General features: G+C 35.1%; 1 protein-coding gene across 5 annotated transcripts in view; it reads left to right on the forward strand.

Moving 5' to 3' along the window:
* Positions 1-1,115: 1,115 nt before the first annotated feature.
* LOC123717481 (homeotic protein distal-less) overlaps positions 1,116-14,741 on the forward strand; it is an 83,815-nt gene continuing 70,189 nt past the window's right edge. For all 5 annotated transcript variants that reach the window (XM_045673481.1, XM_045673484.1, XM_045673482.1 and 2 more), the window contains exon 1: positions 1,116-1,496. The gene's annotated coding sequence lies outside the window, so the exon portion shown is untranslated. The remainder of the gene's footprint in view (positions 1,497-14,741) is intronic.

A 14,741-nucleotide genomic window follows, 5' to 3' on the forward strand; every position in this document is an offset into this window, starting at 1 on the left:
TTTATTGCAATATCCTTTATAGTTTAATCAGTCAGAAATGTTTGTTAATTTAAATATTTTTAACATATTTTTATCATAGATAAAATTAATGGAGACTATAAAGTACTAAATAAGAAGAATATTGTTTAGGCTTTTCTTCTATCTCCCTTTAGATAGCAAAGAGTATTATAAAACTACTTCCGGAATTTATAATTTTAGACATTACATGATTTAATTAATGGCTTAAAGACATTATAAAATTACATCAAATCATTAATTAATTTAAACACAAGTTAGTATTTTTATGAATACTTATATTCCAACTATGTAGGTAACATATGACATATATAGATATATATATATAGTCTTAATCTATTTATCATTTCTAGGTATGGTAGGTACTTATAAAACATAGTAATGGAAGCAATACAAATAAAAGTAGATTAAATGAATATGATATGTTATCTACACGATTAATTTATATCTCTATCTATAAAGTAAACCTATGTTTATGAATATAAAAATATATAGAAGTGGTAATACCGGGTAATTTTAATACAATTCTGCAGTAGTTTCAACTATAAATCCCGTAATTAGTAAAATGACACCTCATTCATGTACTAAAATACTTACAACCATATCTTAACATGGTACATACAAAAAACGTCACAAAACCACAATATAATAAAAAGTACAACTGACACCAAATCAAAGACACCGTCACGAAAAAAAACTCACTTCGATAAAAAAAATCAACGTTCGCCGTCCAGATTGATAGCGTATGATCTACGTCTGTAGCTCTATGGGCGGGGTCTATGGAACAGGTTTGCCGCCAAAAAATACCCATAAAAAAATTAATGGCAACCTAGACGCCAGCGATCGATGTTCGGTTACCAACCCGCTCTCAATGCACGTACGAACGAAAAAAATCGCGCCATATTCAGCGACCAATCGGAGATAAGCCGCGCCCTCGAAGCGTTCCACCTTCAAATAAGCTCCGCCCGCCGAGCGCACTAGCGCCAAATATCCCATACAACCGGCGTAATTCCGAACTAAACAGAGCGGGACAGCGATACATTGGGCCGTTCGTTTCTCGGACAATTTCCTCCAACTGATCATTAAGTGTTTATGTTCAACGGGAGTTGGTTGTGTCGGGTTTCTTCGGAGGGGAAACGCTATTAAAATATCCACAAACATTATCTTTAATTGGACAGAAATTTGTGCTTGTGTGCGCCTGTTTTTTTTTCATTGTGACGATTTTTTAACTTTGATAACAGCGGACGGATTGTGCTTAGGAATGAGTGACTGTGCAATTATTCATAAAACATGACATCTATAACGTGATAATATTCGCAGCGTGTTTTTGATTCACGAATTCCCACATATGGATAGAAATCAACCAAATTTTTAGTATAATCCCCGTTTTCTAATTCGTTCTAAGACTTTACAGTGTTGTGTGACAATTTGTGTTTTGTGAAGTGATGCTGTGATTGAAATATTGATTATTCCTAACAACCGTAAGTAAGACTATTATATCTGTCAGTAGAACTAGTTGCCGCTTTATAAGGGCCATTTGCATAGATTATAGAATGGTATTCAGGATAAAAGTAACCTTAATCTCTACCTATACAGTTAGATATACTTTGATCCAGAAGTACCGAAGTCTTCACCGACTTAAGTATACTCATAATATACTCCTTAAAAGTCTAATTTTACACACAAAGTACTAGGTCAAGTATTACCAAATAGCGGTGTTCGAAAAATTGTCCCAACACGACAAAACGGGCAAAATTTTAACGAAGTTATTTATATAACGAGATAATATCAATACGTCTTAAGTCTTTAACCGACTAAGAAATCCGTTTTCATTATGTCAGAATTAAAACTATTAGAAATACTTAATTATATATAATATAACTTTGATAAAATTTATCTCCTCAAGTTCCTCTAATGAACCAATTCAAGAAAACTTTTTAAAAATATTTTTTACGCGTCAGTTGCATATCGCAAAAGATAAAGGTCTATATTCTAGAATATAAGATACAGATGGTCTACGGTCGGGAGAACTATGACTAACTACTGACTTGTCCTATGTCCCTTAAGAGCATAGAGCGTAGAAAGCCATCCGGATCGGTCCTGGGTTAATCTACGGGGGAACTAAGCTTGTATAAAAAACTTGAGTTGGTAAACTTTCGTTTTTTTTGAATCGGTTAAAAGTCTAATGGGTAAATAATATTTCATTGTAACTAAAGATATCATCTTTTTTTAAGGCATTTAAAAGAGGTTTTAGTTTTTTTAAGATTAGTGTTTTTGTCTTATAACATCGGAATTAGAATCTTGTTAAACTAATAGTTTATAGATATTTATTTTTAACACACAAATATAATATTCTTTACGTATATAGGATTAATAATAATAATAATTAATAAATAGATTTTTTTTTAATTAAAAAGTAGGGTACCTTTAATTTCCCTGCTGTATTGCGATACTTATTCGTTGAGGAACTCTGGGGACTGGTACCACCAGGCGCTCACTTACATCTTTACTTAGCGTCTGCACTTGATCCCCACGGCCCAAGAGTTTGGAGTACCAAAGGGGATCAAATCAAAGTGGGATTTGTCTACAGTCGTGTTAGTGTCTTAGTATCTGAGCGTTACAACGTCATTTCCATAAAATAGTTAACTTTTAAACACCGTTAGAATAAACGCGTAATTATTTTTTAATAGATTGTCTTCACTGAGACATCATGGATCATTACGATCTAGTCTAACTTATGACTAATAAGTAACTTTACTAAAAAAGGATTTTTAATGTAAGATAAACATAACACTACTGCCACTCTGTAGTAAATAAAATTATCTGTTCTTGCCTTTTGATTGATAGAAGTAAAAATAATTAGATAACTGATAAATTTAATATTTTATTTTCATCATAACAAGAGTGATAAAGACAAATTACTATTTCGATTTCTCTTAATATCCGTACAAACATCTTCTCCATCATGCTGATTAAAGGGGATCGCGGAGTTCTACTGGTTCGTTCGTCATGATATAATGTAGACATTCTTCTTTTCAACACAGAATGATGATTTGGACTTTAGACCAGCACTTCATCAGGTTCGCCTCAAAAGGTTTTCTTTATAGTAGCTATGTGATTCAGCAGCGCGTGTGCTGCACTATGTGCGCATTTAACATCCGTTTGAACGATGAAGCGAAACGTTGACGGCGTGTGTCAGGCACATAAGTGCTTATAGGACTGCCAAAGTACCTTTTGAGTTTTGTGTAAAACCAAATAATCTAAAGTTAACGCACATCGAACGAACAAACCGCCTAACCTCGTCTAACAATACTTGAAACAATCACGTTCATAGCCCAATTAGACATTAATACCAGTCACATTCATACAGACAGGTCAATAGTCATTACTTATTTATACGTGAACGCCGCTTGCCTCTTTAGACTGGGAAAATATTGCTTTATTTCACGAACATATGCTCTACCATCACCTGAAAGTCGGGGCTATTTAACTTTTTGACACTAGGAGCCTAGTGAGAAGGATTTGATATGTGTTAGTGCTCGTTAGTACACTTTCTAACTGCACTAACACTTTATACAAGTGAAAAAATAGAACACAGGAAGAGTGTCTTCTAGAGTGGCTTCCGTTTAATAGAGACTAAGTTGTTTGACACTTGATAAAGACTGATAAGTAATTTAAATAAGATTAGATATAAATTACTTATCAGTCTTGAGTTAGGCTAGATCGTAGTCTTCCATGTCTCAATGAAGACACATATTAATAATAATGATGGAATTTTTATTATGTATTAAAATGATGCGGAGGCAAAAGTTACTCCTCATAAGACACATAGACCGTACCTTGAGAAATAGTTAATCTTATGTGGAAAACGTAAATCTTCCGGTTTTATAAGAGAGATGCGGCAGAGGATTTTGTTGACTCGCAGCGATGAATCGTCATCACCAATACACCCGTAATGATGATTGAGGGCTTGGGTCCAACTTCAAACATTGTTTTGAGGTCCTAGACACATCAACGCAGCCTATGTGTACCGGGTTTTCTCCTGCAGGTTGTGATTTTAGTAAGGACCTTGGGGTTCTGTCGTCTCCCATTCAGTGCACGTCCTAACCACTTGAGCCTTTTTTATGAATTGGAAGATGTTGACGTCGTCAAGGATGTTATGAAGTTCTGCAAAGAGACCCCCCCCACCGTCGTCGCCAAGCAGCCAACAATTCTTCGAAAATTCTTCCGCTTAAAATAAGAAGAGCAAGCTCGTGCTCGTAGCAAAGTATATCTGGACCAAAGCAAATAACATTTACTACCATAGGTCCTAATAATGTATATGTTGATGTTCCACCACTGAGGGTTTTTAAGGTACCCTGCGCAACAGCTCTATGTTGAACCAGAATTAAAGTATTTCCGTACCAATACATGCTTATAAAACAGCGAACCATATCTTAAAAAGCCGGATGTACGCGAGCGTTTTGGCATTGTCTATGGGCGGCATCACTTGGACATGGATGATTGGAAGATGTTTCATTATTTTTCTCAGGGCCACTATGGAACATCGATACTCCTATAGAGATTGCGTAGCCCTTTTTGTGCCGATACCATGGACGAGTGCGACATTAGCGCTGAGGATATTAAGAGAACTTCATCTAAATATATAAAAATCCTGGCTTGCCTTGCAACCAAAGTCGACGGCGTGTGTCAGGCACAGGAGGCTGATCACCTACTTGATAATAAATGATCGCGAATAATAGAGAAATCTGAGGCCCAAACCAAACTAATATTTGTAGCGCCACTGACTCTTAATTTACTAATTAACTGTAGATTTAGGTTAAACCTCTCAAGGGATTAAAATACCTTTTTGCGTACTGTCAACGTTTCGCTGATAAAATCTCGTAATAGTCTGGTTTAAATTATTTAAAAGTACATTTATCTTTGGTTAAATTATTGACACTATATTGAAAAATATTGATTGAACGTGGATTATTTTGAGGGTATATATCGATATTTATATTTGTATCCCATGTCGCAATATGGTCTTGACCACTGTCAAATATGTCAAACTTCATACAATGGTTTAACATTCAAAAAAATTGTTTGACAGCTCCTGAAACTAGATTTTAGTTTAATTGACGTTTTAGAATAAGACCTGTCGAAATTGTATCTCAAGACACAATATAGGCTGACCGCTGTCTGGCAACTCTTTAATTAGATTTAAATTTCATTAGCGTTCTAGGATATATTTTAAAGATGATTACGACAGTGAATGAGGGTTTTGCAAAAAATTTTCGCTATTCCGCAGATTAGTCCTATTATTAATTTGTTACCATGGTTACGAAGTTTTTATTCAGCTAAAACTCTAGGTCCAACTGTGTCATATAATGACATTTATGTTATGTACAAAGAAGAGTTATAGATGAAAGCTGTATCTCTCGGGTTTCAGGATAAGTTTTATTTGACCACCACCGTGTCTGAGAACATAGTCTACTCGTACTGTCATACTCCAGTAGTATCGGACTCCCGTTCCATCGGGCCATAGAGTGGTGGGTCTACGCGCACACGCACAATGCTCGCTATAGGTATACCCACATAGAAGGTTGGACTTAGAGAAAAACAGAAGCCAAATTGGCAAAAACTTAAATAATTATATAAATATAGATATGTGGAACCATACTAAGTAGCTACATGGAAAAATTGCAATAATGTAACATCTGTCAACATCAGATGGTCTGTGGTCAAAGAATATCAATAAAAATGTTACATATAAAAAGAATATTTTGTACTTGATTAATTAGACCTTAACTCTGAAATAATGTTTAAAAATTCAGGCTGACAACCGTATTCCGATTCTGTAAAGCGCTGTAAAGTTTTGTACAAAAATATCATTGTTATAAAAAAAAATCGTATAGGCAACACAGTAGAATATTGCGTGATCATTTTTTAATCTGTTCTCGTACCGACATTTTGGCAAACAATCTTTTTGTTAAGAATCCACCACTTATCTGTGTAAGAAAACATAGTTTAGCCATGTGATTGGTGCATAATTCACATATTTTTCAGTGAATAGCGTGTATTGTTTTTACTTATCGTAAATAACGCGTGTAATAATTACGCACTTTACAATTTCAATATTACGTCTCAATCGCCATTTTGCCGCGTACTGATAGAGCCGCGTTCTAGTTACCATGTTAGGCTAATGACAAAATGGCGGACAAGATTGGCATATGACGAATGGCGGGAAACGTAAATGTCAAAACGTGAGAAATTTTTAATGATGCCGCCTATAGATATTTTTTATTAGTTTTTTATGCCAGGACTGTAAAGCTTCCGTCATTTAATAATGTTTTTACTGCAAGTATTTTTTTCAATAATCTTGATAGACTCGTGTAGGTAAGCCAAGGTAGCCAATGAAAAATATGAAAAAAAATTCAAACTTTACGGCTACAACGCGTTCATTAACTCAAAAACTATTGAATTATTTCAAATTTAAACTAACCCGTGACAATGATAGTTAAAAAATCGGTAAGTATTAAGCGGCAAGAAATGCCTTCAATTAGATTCAGTTGTAGAACGACGGACGTCGAGGTGTTAAAGGTGGAATTTTATATTCTGCCTTGACGTCCAATGATGAAACTCAGATGCAGGTATCTGAAAAACTTTGAGAACTCTATGGTAAATGCGGTAAAGGCGAAGACTGACCACACACCTCTACGCAATGCCAAGGGATCAGGCCGCTCAAAATTTAATGTATTAAATAATTTCTTTAAGAAAAGCTGTCTGATTTGACATGTAGCAATACATTTGCTGCATGAAAGAGGTTTTACACGATAGTAAAATATAATTTAAAAAAAACAACCGTCATTACTAGTTATGTCCACATAATAAAATAAATTTCCCCGTTTAGTAGTTTCCGCCTGTCTCGTTCGAACATAAAAATTTCTATGTAAATGATCATAGACAATTTAAAAATTTTATTCCGTATCAAAAAGCTACACTAACGAATCGTAAAATTTTAATTACCACCTTTATTATGCCGTAAAATTTATAAATATTATTTAATTCGCAAAATAACCAGTTCTGCGCGGCCGCTTTCTTCGACCCACAAATCAATTATAATTATGTCAATGCAAAAATCCGCAAATGTCAGAAGATTCCGATCGACTGGAAATAATGTTAAACTTAATGTAATTTTACTTTATTTTATCAAATGACCTTTATGTTGTCGGCTCTTTAATAAAATTGATCGCTTGTTGAGTTTAAAATCAATTTCCCGATATCAAAAGACAAAAACAACTTATTTCATTTTTCATTTAGCCACGATTCTTTAGTACATACGCCATGTTTATCACCAATATACCGCTCTTGTTGTTAATTACTGGAAAAAAGAAGCACTCTGGAGTGCTGCCTTCGTTGTTGAAATCCCCAGGCGCTGCACGATTTGGTTCATCGTTTGTTATGAAAGGAAACTAGTGGAAGTCTTTCCCTCTTCCATCTTCCCGAGACAGTATATTTATAGGTCTTCTGTGTGTCCAGTTCTGTATAATTTTATATTTAACAGATTAAATTTTGTCTAGTAGATAATACAATAAATTTATTCAGTCTATGGGCATACCACCCGAAAGATAAATAGAAATGCAATTTCTTGTATAATTTAATGGATAGGTACACAGTGACATTCACCAACGATAAAAACATAATGAGCAACACTTTTTGCCCGTCTGTTAAAATGATTGCTATCTCACGCAACTGAAATCTTAGAAAATATAGCACATAATCCAATAAAGAGTTATTAAAGTGTTTAATAAATCCACAGCATTGGATAGATAATAAATCAGTGGCGCTGCAACCCTTTTATGTCTGGGCCTCATATTTCCGTTTCATGGTCATTTGCCAATCTAAAATCGGTGATCCTGTGGACACGCCGCGCGTGGACTTAGACCCACTAAGGGGTCCTCGGGATGTTTTCCTTTACAGTCCGACAAAGACCAAAAAACCTTGGTGCTTGGAGGGCTTTAGGTTAATTAGAAAATAAAGAGTTAAAATAAAATTACAATTTATGCATAATCGAAACATATTATAAAATATTACCACGAATAGAGGGGAAAAAAATTCTTTTTATACCATAGGTACGCTAAAATCATCTGAATTTTAATCTTTTCTTTAGGAACGTCTAAAAAGCCCTATCTTGCTTATGTTTTATTGAAAACCCCGTAGTTTTCTTGTTAATTTGCTTCGATGTTACTTTAAACTGACATTTTTAAACTTATATTCCAACGTGTATCACTTGACAATTGACGGTGTAGGTAGCTAACATAAACAAGATCCATAATTCCTTTAAATATTACATTTCGTCAGTATTAAAAACCCTTGGTCGAGTTATATGCGCCGTAAAAAGCAGATGTCATATACAAATATTACAAATAACATTTTAATTCAATTCCTTTAAATTTCCTAAAAACTGTTAGTATCGTAAAGTTTTACCGTCGCTTAATGTAAAATTGCATTTTGATAGCAATTTTTTGCGCCAAAATATCGTAAATTATCGATTATTTATCAAAATACCATCGTTTTTATAGTGCACCTGCGAAAGAAAGAGACAGGCGTACGATACATTGTAAATTGTAATCGCTAATTTATAATCTTTGTAATTAGTTATTAATATACTTTAAATATTATGGTAATTTACATTTTATTGCAGATAATCAGTGGCAGTTGTAGCATTTTAAGAATTTTAGTGATCTGTGCATTTTGACAAACAGTTTACTTATGTCCACAAATGTCATTTATTATTGACGGACATTTTGGATTATTTAAATATCCCTTACGTTAGTAAACATTCCTAATAATGTGGCGCTAGTTTAATGCTTCGATAACAGGTTGGTTTACGGAAAAATATTTTTAAAGAATATATGTTTACAGTTTTGTTTCTGGGCAATCATAAATTATTGTTCTACAGCTTACAATAGAGAATAGCTAAATGTCAATGTCAGTTCTACGGTGACGAATCTAAGATCACCGTTTACTTTTAATCAATCAAAGAGGTTGTATGTGTGATAGCTTTTTTTTGAAATAAAATGACGCTGTTAACGTATTAATAATTTTAAAAGAAACAATTTATTTTGTAAATAATGTAGACGCTGTTACACGCTAGACTAAGCAGAAAATGATTTTAATTCTTATTTTATTGATTAATCTATAGCTGTTCAAGTTTATTAATTAAAGTATTTCCAACCATTATATATGATCGATTTTACAAACAGATTTAAAATTATTAAAATTAACATTGTTTTGATTATTCGCGACAGGACGCCATTACAATAGAGCTGTCAATACGAATTCAAAATGGCTGCCAATGACATGCGATATCGGTAGTAAATTGTAATTAACACTTGAAGAAATTATACGTTTGTTGGACACTATATGGGGGAAATATTTTGGCTAGCGCATAACATATGAGTAATGGACTAATTCTTGTATTTAGTACTTAATCATTTTCTAATTGTAATTATTCTACTTATTATGTTTCACAGCCGTCTTTTTGAATTGCATACTTTCATTGATAGATGACAGCACATCTTTGTTAATACAGATTATACTAAACAAACTTTATCTAAACTTTGATCGATTACGAGTTAAGCGAGTCTCATCCTTGAGGTTGGGCGATGTGTGCCGCTGACATTTTCTTTACATCGTGAGAAAGCCGATATCTCATAGACCCAAAAAGGTTAAAGGTTGGTGACTCGGATTCCGCACTTGGACTCTCACAAGATCAGTTGGCGTAAAGTCTTGGCCAAGTAACTAAGCCTGCCTAGCTCCTTCCAAAAGCGCAGAAGTCTCCTGGGAACTCGCAGGCTTACGGAGCGACCTCACTGCTCCGAGGATTTCTGTACGTTGCTTGGCTACAGCCTGGCATTCTAGGACTACGTGGGTGGCTAATTCCTCTGCGCTGACACAGCCTCTGCACATGGGGCTGTCTGTCGCGCCTATGACAAAAATATGTTTATTAAGGAGACAACGGCCCGTAATTGTCCTCATAATTATTTTAAGTTTAAATCTGTTGAAGCTTAGAAGTCGCATTGTCATTAGCGGCCATTTTGGACTGTCTGCAGTCCGCGCTTGGCGACTATCGTTGATGTTGGAGTTCTGCAGATTCTAAGATCTCGATTATCACCTCCGAAGCGAATCTAGGTTCGCACTAGCGACAAGGGCAAAAGACGGAGAGTATACTGGCCAGCAGGCATTATTCCGGAGCCTCTGCTCGCAAGCTCTTCGTAAGCATCGCCCTAGACCCAAAAATATAAGACGTGTATCAGGCGCAGAGAACAGATAACAAAGAATTGATTAAGGACATAGATATAGATGAATCTATGGCCGCTTCTTTTTTTAAACTTACGATCGGAATAGCCTATAAAAGTAGAATATTAAGCCGGTCCGGAACTAACATCATTTTGAATTAAGAATTCCTATTTTAAAATTCGACCTTCAACAAAACTTCAAATCGAACTGTAATGGTTAATTAAATTAAACTTGAGAAAGATCAAATAGCCCGCCCAACGGTACTCTCACAGATTAGTTATAGCGTATCGAATCCTATATTTTCGATCATAAACTGAATAGCACGCGAACGTTTAGAAAAAAATATTAATTCGTATTTTTATTATCTTTGTTAATTAATACCAGATTTAAGAAACATGCAATCGGTTTTAATGACACGATAGCTGTTCGAAATTCAAATAGATTTGCGTTTTATTAATTTGTCAAGTTGTTTTTTGGAATGTCAGTTGTCTTGACAAATGACAATCATTACAATTCACGTATCAGATGGCGCGATTAGTCGTACAATTTCTACCAGCTTCAAAGGATTCATAGTCTAATAACCTGCAGGCGCCATATTAAATACTAAGAATCAATCGTAAAACAAAAGCGTATCAAACAAACGTGGGAACCCGTCTCCCTTTACAGAACGACATGGCTCATTGATTCAAGTACCTTAAGTGAGTCTAGGGTTTAGGGCCATAAATAAGTCGAGTGGACAGCGAATTAAATTAATTCGATCAATAAAACAATTGAATTTTTGAAAATGGAATTCGACTTAATTTGAATAAAAAGGTTGTATATCTGTAGGAATTACATTTTTTAAGCGCCTCTATTGGTTATGATGGCGAATGGTGATCCTGGGTTTGATAGCGAAACAGATATGATCATTACCAACATGTTTGTGCTTTATCGTAAGCTTCTTTAGAAGCTCTCGTCATTTCTAAAGGTCGTGTTAGTGGCACCGCACAAATTCCACTCTCCCTTGTCTTCGGCAAGCCTTTGCCTTTGAAATACCTTTATTACTTACTGGCCCCCACACTAGGATACCCTGTGTTCTGAGGCTCTTAAGTCGGTCGGTCCAGCAAGAGGTGGTCGGCCAGATGCCTTCTAGTCACGATGAGTTTTTTGTTAACTTTTCTACCTGTAATGAAGGTCTTAGTAAGGAAACATTTGTTGCCTAATCAAAGGAATTGTATGTAGTAAGTTAGTCTTGTGCTCTTCAGTGCTAAGTGATAAAATTTACAAGACTCTTCCTTAATAGAGACTGTAAGAAGTGTTATTGGACAATTTCCTTTTTAGTAAATTTGGTTAAATTTAAATTCATAATTGAGAGTCGTTCGTAATGTCAAATGATGTCTTTGTTTTGAGGATTAATATAACTAAACATACATACATAATAAAAAGTAAATCAGTGGCGCTGGATCTTTATGTCTGGGCCTCAGATTTGTGATCATTTGTCAATCTAAGGCGAGCTGGTTTCCTCACGATGTTTTCCTTCACCGTTCGAGCGAATGTTAAATGCCATATAGAAAGAAAGTCCATTGGTGCATATCCAGGGATTGAACCTACGACCTCAGGGATGAAAGTCGCACGCTGAGACACCGAAAAGAAAGAAAAACATCGTAAGGGTTTCCTTAGAACCATAAAGTCGACGGTGTGTGAGGCCTATTAGATTGACAAATGATCAGAAATCTGAGGCCGAGACATAAAAAGGTTGTAGCGCCACTGATTTATATTTTATTTTTTATATACTGAACTAATTTAAGTGAAAGAGTACGAGTTGGAGCAAATGTTATCACTCTATATCTAAAAAAATTGTCCTTATCACTCCAGTGTCTTTTTGTTAATGTTAGAAAGTGACAAAGTATAATTCGAGTCTCAAAGGCCTACGTTAATATCGTGTCCACAGACAATGTAAGATTAAGCCCACATCAAGCTTTACCTTGTCCCATTTGATTATCTTTGCATGACCATCGACAATCACGCGAATCTCTTGTACTTATATTTTTACTTGGATTAACTAAGTTTAGCCATAGACAAATTATTGATTTTTAAAGCTTGTGTCAAATTTATATTATTTTTGTTCATCAAATATAATAAAACCGACGACGCACTTGCCAACCTTTTGGCGGTATCACTTAACATCAGGTGAGCCTCCTGCCACATTAAAAAAATGTCCTCATTTAAACGCGTTTAAGTCGGGTAAAGTTTTAAGAGTTGAATATTAAAAATTACCAAAGTAAACAATAACAAATTGATTCACAAAACCAATGACAGACAATAATTCCCAATAGAAATTTACACCAATTAATTGGTTTTAAACATTATTATTACGGGCATGAGCAATCAACAAACAGATAAAAAAACAAAACGGTTTGACCCGACCTTAGTCACAGATTAATTAAAACAGTCGCTGTTAATTTAAACGTCTGGACATCCACAGTTCAACTTCCATGTAACTCAAATTTGTAAATAACTTACTAACTTCAATAAATGTTGGGTGCTTAGGATTCCCTGGACGCAAGAAACAAACGTGTCCATACTAAGACCTAACTAGTTTTGGACCTGTAACACGCAGAGATAAAGAAAGTTAAGAAAAACTTATCGTAACAGAGTAGATGGCACTAGACCTCGAGGCCAATCCTAGTTGGACTTATCAAGTAAAGTCCCTTACAGGTGCAGAGGGCTCAGGGTGCAGAGGCTTGTCAGACAGGGGAAGTAGTTTTGCAGTACACACGACCTTCGGAAATTAAAAGCGCGACTGAAGAATAATGATAAAATCATTTCCATATATTTTATAGTGCTATTTAATTCCAAATTCCAAATATACAGTATTCCCATATTCTTAACCTACATAGTAATAATGGGTATATAGCAAGACGCATAGATGAAAAGATATATGGAAAAGACCAAAGGAAATAGAAGCTTTAGAAGCGATTGGCAAAATAAAGCCATTGACACAGTAATTTCGAGGAGGCCTCTACCTGTGAAGGTATCAATGGTACTGAAGCTAAGAGGATGACAAGAAAAAAATACCTACTTTGGATTGGAAATTAAACGGGCAATATATTATTGTTATAAGTAATTAAAAATATAATTATTGTAACGCATTTGACATGTATAAATTTTAACTAAATAGACCAACTGTCTAACTAATCTGTGCTAAGCGCCGCGCGGCGAAAGACCAAAGAAATGAGACAAACATACATTTCCAAAGGGATAAAAAAGGATAGCACTAATTAAAACTTGCCGAAAGGGTTTTTTTATTGTTTTATTCCTGTTTTGGTCTAACTTTTCTCGCGTTGTGAGAAATGGATCTTTGAACGCCGATTCCAATTAGTTTTTTAGGGATCCTTAAGCCTTCATCAGGGGGTTCATCATATAACTAGGGGTACTGGGTTCGGGTTCCGAATTGTCATTTATACGTAAACCATGTCTGGTCTTATTTGTGTGCCAAGTCACAATCACCTCAAGAGCTGTCAAATTTGTCAAACTTCATACATCAAAAATAGATTGACAGCTCGTAAAAATCAATGTCAAAATACCGTCTCTACATCTTACCCTCTCGTTTCTGTCTTTGTGTAAAGCATTTTTCTTCTTTATAGAACACAGAACAGGCAGGAGGCTAACCTGATGTTAAGTGGTAGCCATAAACACTCTCAATGCTAGAAGGTTCACGTTTGCGTTGCAAGCCTATGCAAATATGTTCGTAGTCCTGTTAATCGAACTGTCAAAGTCGAGTTTAACAAGATACTCACGTATGTCAAACCTACTGATATTGACATTCAGCCTAACCGCTTGGTCTAGGCTCGTTCCCTTAAACCACAAATTTCCCTCGTCCATGTAACCTTAACTCCACTCCACCTTTGCCGTCAAAACTTTAGGGAAATTTATTTCTGTTAATAAGTTAAAATTATAAATAAGATTCTCCCCTCCATACCTTGTAGTATATATGTTAACCTCCTGTATATATTGTTATATATCTGTGTGTGTGACTCACGGTGTCCTCTATTCCTCATTTCTGCAAAAAACCCGTCATCTTTTAGTCGATACCAACTCCGGGGAAATAAATACAGATAACACAACTTTCTCTACAGCTGTGATACTTTTGACATTCAACACCTTTTGTATTCAGTCACCGTGACCACGCACGCTGTAAAGCACGCGAAACGTCGGAAAAAATTTAAATTTTAAATTATGTACAATCATTATAAGTTTATAATAATACAAATAATCTTTCTTTCAATGTCTAAAAGCTATGTTAACCAAAGACAATAATCTGTGTGTGTTGTCTTTATTATGTCGTCATCTTTGTTTTAGGCAACTCTGCTTAGATTAAATTCAATCTATCAAAACTATCCTCACCGTGTTGAGACTTAGAACACAACATGGCGAATTGCCACACAGAAATCGCCATTAAA

This window comes from Pieris brassicae, chromosome 12, assembly GCF_905147105.1.
Source record: "Pieris brassicae chromosome 12, ilPieBrab1.1, whole genome shotgun sequence".
NCBI lineage: Eukaryota > Metazoa > Arthropoda > Insecta > Lepidoptera > Pieridae > Pieris > Pieris brassicae.